Source organism: Tamandua tetradactyla, chromosome 8 (assembly GCF_023851605.1).
Source record: "Tamandua tetradactyla isolate mTamTet1 chromosome 8, mTamTet1.pri, whole genome shotgun sequence".
NCBI lineage: Eukaryota > Metazoa > Chordata > Mammalia > Pilosa > Myrmecophagidae > Tamandua > Tamandua tetradactyla.
This window is the reverse complement of record NC_135334.1, coordinates 45,720,197-45,728,018: the sequence shown is the minus strand read 5'-3', so window position 1 is coordinate 45,728,018 and position 7,822 is coordinate 45,720,197. Positions and strand designations below refer to the sequence as shown.

The 7,822-nt window shown below is 35.5% G+C and overlaps 1 pseudogene; it reads left to right on the top strand.

Annotated features, from left to right (window-relative positions):
* The first annotated feature begins 457 nt into the window (after window positions 1–457).
* Window positions 458–6,604, top strand: LOC143643861 (ubiquitin-conjugating enzyme E2 variant 3-like; annotated as a pseudogene).
* The last annotated feature ends 1,218 nt before the right edge of the window (window positions 6,605–7,822 follow it).

Genomic DNA, 7,822 nt, shown 5'->3' with positions numbered 1-7,822 from the left:
CAAATAACTCTTAAAACTCAACAATAAAAAGAAACAAATGTTCAAAAGATCTTAACAAACACCTCACTAAAGAAGATATAAGATAGAAAATAAGCATATTAAAATGTATTTAACATGATATGTCATTAGGAAAGTACAAATTGATACAACAGACAAATACCGCTATACAGCTATTAGAGTGACTAAAAGTGAAAATGCTGACAACACTGAAGGCTGATAGGGATGTTGAACAAGAAGAATTCTCATGAATTGTTTTTGGAAATGCAAAATGATAGCACCTTTGGAAGAAAATCTGGCAGGTTATTAAAAAGTTTAACATAGGTTTACTGTACAATACAGTAATCACACTCCCAGATATTTACACAAATGCGCTAAAAACTTATGTCCACATAAAGCCTGCATATGAATGTTTCTGGAAGCTTTATTCATAATTATCAAAAATTCGTAAGCAAACAAGATGCCCTTAAATAGGTAAGTGAATAAACACACTGATATAATCCATACATAGAAGTGTTATTCAACAATTCAAAGAAATGATCTATTAAGCTACAAAAGACTTAGAGGAACCTTAAAGGCATTTTGTGAAGTAAAAGAAGCCAGTCTAAAAATGCTACCTACTCTGTGTTTCCAACTAAATAACATTCTGGAAAAGACAAAACTATAGAAACAATAAAAAAATCAGTGGTTTCCAGGGGCTTGTGCAACACTGAAGATTTTTTAAGGCAGCAAAACTATTCTGTATGGTGCTATAATGGCTATATGACACCATAGATTTGTAAAAAAAAACCATTGACTTTTACAGCACAAAGAGTTACCCTTAATGCATGCAAATTAAAAAGCAAATCAAAACTTCCTGACAGCAGATGGTGAGAGCTTGGTTGAAAAACAAGTGAAAACTGTTGGAGTGGGTGGTTACAGATAATAAAATGGAAGAAAGCTAAAATGACCCATCTGGTAATGATGCAACAGAGTTGGAGACGTCAATATGAGCTCATGTTTAGTATAGCTAAACCATAGGAGTGAGTGTGTGTGCACATGAGTGTACAAATTAGTATACACACATTTATTTCCTTGCTCTGTCAGCTGCTCTTTCACAATAGTAATGAGAATAAATAGTATCCAAACATTGGTTTCTAATGTCATTCTCTAATAATAGGAATCACGGGTCTTTGAAGAAATGGCTAACTCTAGGACTGCAGCAGGGAATATACAAAATGAACCTGGAGCATCTTGCAGTGCCAGGAAGTCAGGAAGTGTTCAAACTAATCAACAACTGAAACAAAACAAACAAAGAAACAAAAACCTAAAATAAAAAAACAAAGCAGAAAAATCTTTCCACAATGGTTGGAGTATGTCAAAGTCTGTCATAGGGACACAGGAACCAATGAAAAAGTTTCCAATGGCCAAACCTGGAACAAGATGATAATTACAATAAATGAAATGGTATTGAACTCATAACACAAAGTAGAAAATAAATATCCATGAGTCCATACCAATGTATAAATAATTGAATAAATAAATAAATAGGAGAAGAATAGGCAAACCTCCTGTATAGTAAAATCCAAATAATTCATATAGATACTCAACCCTCAGCGAGGCAGAGCATAACTCTCCCCACCTTCATTGTGGGCATACATTATGTCTGCAATCCAAACAGTACAGTTTGGAAAGGAGGGAAATAACTTTACAGTGGAGAAACCAGACAAACAGACTAAGATTGTGATCAAGGTCAAATGGTGTTCAAGGTCAACATCAAAAGTGATAAGCCACTTGATAAGGTGTGATGAAAATGGCACTTTACTTCTGTGGTCTTCCTTTCAAAAAAGCCCATTAACCCAATTAATCATGAGGAAACTATTTAATCATGAGGAAGCACAAATCCCATGTGGCATTTAAAGTCACAAAAGTAGATGAGATAACCCAAAAAGTAAGTATAGATGGAGAGGAGTAATGCAAGGACTGAATCCTGAGATTTCATCATTTAAAGGTTAATATGAGGAGTTAACAAGAGTGACAGAGAAAGAACAGCCTGACAGGTATGGAGAAAACTAAGCCAAGTATTTCAACAAGAGAAGGATCAGTGGAGTTAAGTGATTATCAGTAGATCAAGCAAGGGAAAAATGGTAGTTTGACAATAGTAACAATAGTATAAATCATGAGGATAATAGCTTATATTTGAATTGTACATTACAGTTCACTCACTGTTTTTATTTTCATGGCAACTCTAGGTTGCATTCATTGTTATCCTTGTATGAGTTCTCTGAGGAAACTGGCAGGTGAAATTACTTTCCACAAATTATTCTGCTATCAAATGGAAGAGTCCAGGCTTTAAAAAGTTCACATGGCTTAACTCAAGTGAGAGAACATTTTTTTCTAAGATATTTTAAACTTCATGATTGGTCCTCAATAAGTTTTTGGTTTTGGTTTTGTTTTCAATTTTCTTTATTGTTTAGAAACTATCATTCTTTTAGCAATAACTACACCAAATGATGCCAAAACACAAATGAAATTATTTAGTTAATATGCCAATTGTCTATTCATCAGTAAGTTTGGTGCAAGCGAAACAAAAGAGTAAGAATTCAACTCTTTGAGGAAATTACACTAGAGTAGACGAGACAGATAAATATGTGGACTATAATAGGAGTAATTGGAAAGGATTATGGGAACACCAAGGGGAAATAACTAACTTGGCTTGAGTGATTGGACTGAAAGGCACATTGTAGGATAAAGTCAAGATGATTGAAAACAGAAGGATAAATATACTGTTCTCACTTAGAGCACACTGGGCTCTTCCAGCCTTGAAGTAGTTATGACTGCTCACATATCCATCACAGGATTTATCTGTGCACCAAAACACACCAAGGTCAAGACAACAAGGAAACATCACATCCAACCAAGAATCAGCATTGATGGATGTCTTAATTATCTGTCTCCTGATAAATGAGTAGTTTAGCCATTCCCAGGAGATACTTTGTAGTCTCCAAGCTGACAACGACTTAGTTAAGTGGGATATTACAGCCATGATCTGATAAGATAAAAGCATTCCAAAAACTACAAGGCATCAGTGGTTTATCCTTAGCTAGCTGTTCTGCAGGCTTGCTAGCATACTTGTGACATAAGATAGCCGGCTTAAGAACAGATGCCAGTGCTATCTGTTTGAATATGCTTTCAAAGACAGACATATTATCATTTCTGCAGCAGATGTTTTGCTAGATAAGTTCAGCAGGGAGGACTGACTAATTGAATGCCCAGTTTAAAACATGCACACACACATACATACCTGCACACATGACTATAGTTAGAAGGCAAAGTGAAGGCTGATGGCTTTTAAAACACATTCAAAAGACAGACATGCCAGTTAGTGTTCAATAAGAAGGCAAATACATTGTCTAGAAATTGATAAATGCTTGTGTAATGACTCAGGGTGGCCTCCTTTCAATTGGATCTTGGCCATTAGCCTGGATAGGAAAACCTCAGTGGAACTCACTACATTAGCTCTGTACTGGCTCCCCTGTCTGCCTGCAAAATTTTGACTTTACTGAGAATCCCATCCCTACTCCATTTGTTTGGTAAGTGGGACAGGATGAGGAGAGGGCAAGAATCATAGTAATTCTTTAGACAACTGGACAACATTCATATCTTGGCTACAAACTTTATTAACTGTAATTTAATGTACTTAACTTTCTTATCAGTAAAACGGGTTTGATGATGTTATCTATCTTGCGGACTTCTTGAAAAGACTGAATTAAAAATAATTAATGCCTGTAAACCACTTAGCAGAGTGATTGGTACTGAAGAATCAATAGCTAATTTTATTATTAGCTGCTGTTGGCTCCAGTCTCAATTCTATTTCTTTCATGAAGTTTGCTTCATCTCTGCTATCTCTGTTCTCTGGGTTCATGGTTTAAGAATTTATTATTGACAATTATTCGAAGAAGGAGCCATTGAAAATACAAATTTACAAAAAGTAATGAGAAATAACATGGTCTGAAATCTCATTACCCAGGAATAATCACTATTAGAAAGATTGGTGGATGTTTTACAGAGTTTTCCTGACACAATTGCATAAGTAAGAACACAAATAAAATATAAATGCATGTATTACAGAAATACTGTATAAAACTATATTTGTTGGTTTTAAATGCCCTTTTCCCCTTAAAATACATAATAAACATTTTCCAGTGAGTACACATAGATCCCCCTGTCATTTTAAATTGCTTTATAATATTACATTGGGGAACAAGTCATAATTTATAGCTTGTTCTCTGCTGTGGGTTATTTAGGTAATTCCCTTTATTGGATATTATAAGCAGTGCTTCAGTGGACATTTTGTTCTAAATTATATGTTTGCTTAATTAATTCCTTAGTATAACTTTCTAAATGTTAAATTGCTGAAAGTTTGTGGGGCCTTTGATAGTGATTGTTTCCAAAAGTGCATGAAAATGCTTGTTTCTTAAGGGGCTTGCCAGCACCAAATATTTAAAAATCTTTGCCTATCTCATGGTGGGGGTATAATATCTCTTTTTTTTTTATTTATACTCAGTCAAGTACTAGTACAATGTAATATTAATAAAAGAAAATTATTAGAATTGTACTATTTGCTAAGTCCATGATTTACATGAGGGTTCACTGTATTGTACAATGTTATGGTTTTAAATAAAATTTATTCTAATGACATAGATACAGCCTAAAGTTTCCCTTTTAGCCACATTCAAATATATAACTCAGTGCTTTATGTTCACTGTGTTGTCCTACCATCACCACCATCCGTTATCAAAACTTTTCCATTGATCCAGATAGAAACTCTGTAAAGCTTAAAGTATTTTTTGAGTGCATATTAAGTGTTGGTACTGTTCTTGATAATCAAAATACATTACTGAAAAGAATATGGAAAAATACTATCTTAGAATGTCTATTCTAGTGATGGGTATGTGGTAGGGGAAGGCAATAAAGGATAAATAAATCAATTATATACTATGTTAGAAATTGACAAATGCTGGGGATAAAAACCAGATAAAATTGAGGATGTCCAAATTTAAAATTTCATATTAATATTTTCCTGGTTTACATATTGCCCTTTCTTTGGAAAGAAGTTTTAATGTCACCATAGTGGCATCTATCAGTGTCCCATAATTTTGCCTGCTTATTCCATGTGGACCAGTGCCTGCTAAGCACTCTCATTATTCCCTATTATTTTCCCTATCTAATTTTGAGTAGGCAACCATGATAAGCATGTATCCACAGTTTTCAAATTACTAATGGCTGTTTTTGCAAAATTTGCATGTGATGGTGTGGAATATGAAATGCATTTTCCCCTGGAAACTCTATATATTTTAATGTCTAACCACCACCCTCCTCAACAATCCATTAAAAAATGTCTGAAAGTCCTTGCTCTAGTATCCAGCTGGAGATGGAGTTTGACTGCGAAGGTCTGAGACAGCTGCTTGGCTTTTTTTTTTTTTCTTGGCATGGGCAGGCATCGGGAATTGAACCCAGGTGCCTGGCATAGCTGGCAAGAACTTGGCCACTGTGCCACCATTGCCCGCCCCTAGGCAAATTTTTAAAGATAGTTCCCAGAAAGAGTTGCTGAATTTCACTGGCACTGTTCCTGTGATGTTTCAGGGTAATACATATACCAATTCATTTGTGGATTTTGGATTCTCACCCTTTTGCTCCACCTATTTGCTTCTTGAAGCCAACTGCAAATATAGGACTCTCAGTTGGAAAGCATGTGGATGCTCAAGGCAAAATATACTTGCTCTAGCTCCAAAACTGGAGCCATCTTCAATCTGTCTTTATTGGATTAATTAAGGAAATAATGGCCAAGTTTCAAGAAGAACTTACTCTTTTTTCTCTATCATCATCTGATGAGACACACAGGTAGACTTACTAACCTATATTGAGAAACTCATGGAAGGTGTCTCATATAAATTCAAAGAACTGGGCAAACCACAAGAATAAAACAGTCAGTAAAATTACTGTGGTTTGAAGTAGAGTTGTATTGCCTTCCCATTAGCAATTTCAGCAAAGGGCTCTGCAGACAGGATGGTTCTTTTAGACCTCTCAGAAAGAACTGAAGGAGAGATGATGGACCTGGATATCTTCAACCTGTCTCATGTGGAGTTCAGCAAAGATTTGTCTGTTTCTACTCATTCCAAGGTGGTGATTCTCACAGTCAACTCTTTGGGTAGTTCTCAGTCCTACCTTAATGTGGTACAGAGCAGTGTGGATATGTTCAGACCCCTTATTCCAGCTGTGGGACATTATAAGCATCACTGTGTCCTGCTCGTTGCAGCTCAGCCAGTAGACATCATGACTTATGTGACTTGGAAATTGAGTTCACTTCCTGAAAATTGAATGATTGGAATGGGATGTAATCTGGATTCACAGAGATTACAATATATTATTAAAAATGTTTTGAGGGCTGGTTATGGTGGCTCAGCAGGAAGAGTTCTCACCTGCCATGCCGGAGACCCGGGTTTGATTCCCGGTGCCTGACCATGCCCAAAAAAAAAAAAGAAAAAAAATTGTTTTGAGGCATGAAATTTCAGGAAAAGAAGTATGGGTTGTTGGTGAGCAAGGAGAAGACAAAGTGACCACATAGAGTGGCCAAGAAGAAGCAGTAGTCATAATTCTCAGGTGCAGCTATCCAACAGAGTCATGGAACTGATAAGGTAAAAGGTCAAAGATCCCAGTTTGACTATCAGTTGCTGACCTGGTTGACAGTATTATAACCAATAAAAAGAAAGTGTGTTCTGTATCAATATGAGTGAAGGGATATTATGATATAAATAGTGAAGTGTTCTTAACTTTGCCTTGCATTCTTGGAATCAGTGGGGTTATATGAAGTTATTAAAACCACAGTGAAAGAAGGTACAGTGAGTGAGAAGCTCCAAACCAGCACACGATCAATCCATAGTCTGCAACAACAGTTAGAATGTGACTCTAAAGTGCACGTTTACCAAAAAGAAAAGGTCATCTGATTTTGCCAATGAATTTAGGGTTGAGAACTTCTGCGTCTTATTACTTATCCTTGCAAACTGCTTGGTTAAGGTAGATGGTTCCTTGGTTAGGTTCGTAATTTGAGTTCTTTTGGGAATTAGGTAAGGAGAGAAAAAAAAAAACAGAATTGATTTTCATTGGTGTTCTTATGCGATCTATACCATTCTTTAAAACTAATGCAGTGATAAACATTCTGAAATGTGCACTATTTTAAGTTGTATATAATAAACTAAAAGCGCATTCAGTGCTTTGAAAATATTTTGTAAGTGATACCTTTAAGAATTTTTTTTAACTTTTTTATTTTTAAATATATATGCAGAACAATAAATTTCAAACTACATTTTAACAAGTGGTTGTAGAACAGATTTCAGAGTTTGGTGTGGGTTATAGTTCTACAATTTTGGGATTTTCATTCTGCTGCTCAAATACACTGGAACTAAAAGGAAGTATCAATATGACTCGGTAGCCATACTCGTTTGTTGAATCCTGACTTCTCTGTTATGACTCCTCATTTTCCGTTAAGGGATGCATTTGTCAAAGAAAATTATTCTTTGACTTTAGTAATAAACATGATAAGTCAAAGGCCCAGTATGGATTTTTTCAATCTGTGCTAGGTGTACATTCAGAGGTAGAACTTAAGATACAGTATTAAGGGTGGGCCATGGTGGCTCAGCAGGTAAGAGTGCTTGTCTGCCATGCCTGAGGACCTGGGTTCAATTCCTGGTGCCTGCCCATGTAAAAAAAAAAAAATATATATATACAGTATTAATAATTTTTCTGTAAAATGTATTTATAGTAATGGTAAAGCATTTTATTTTTA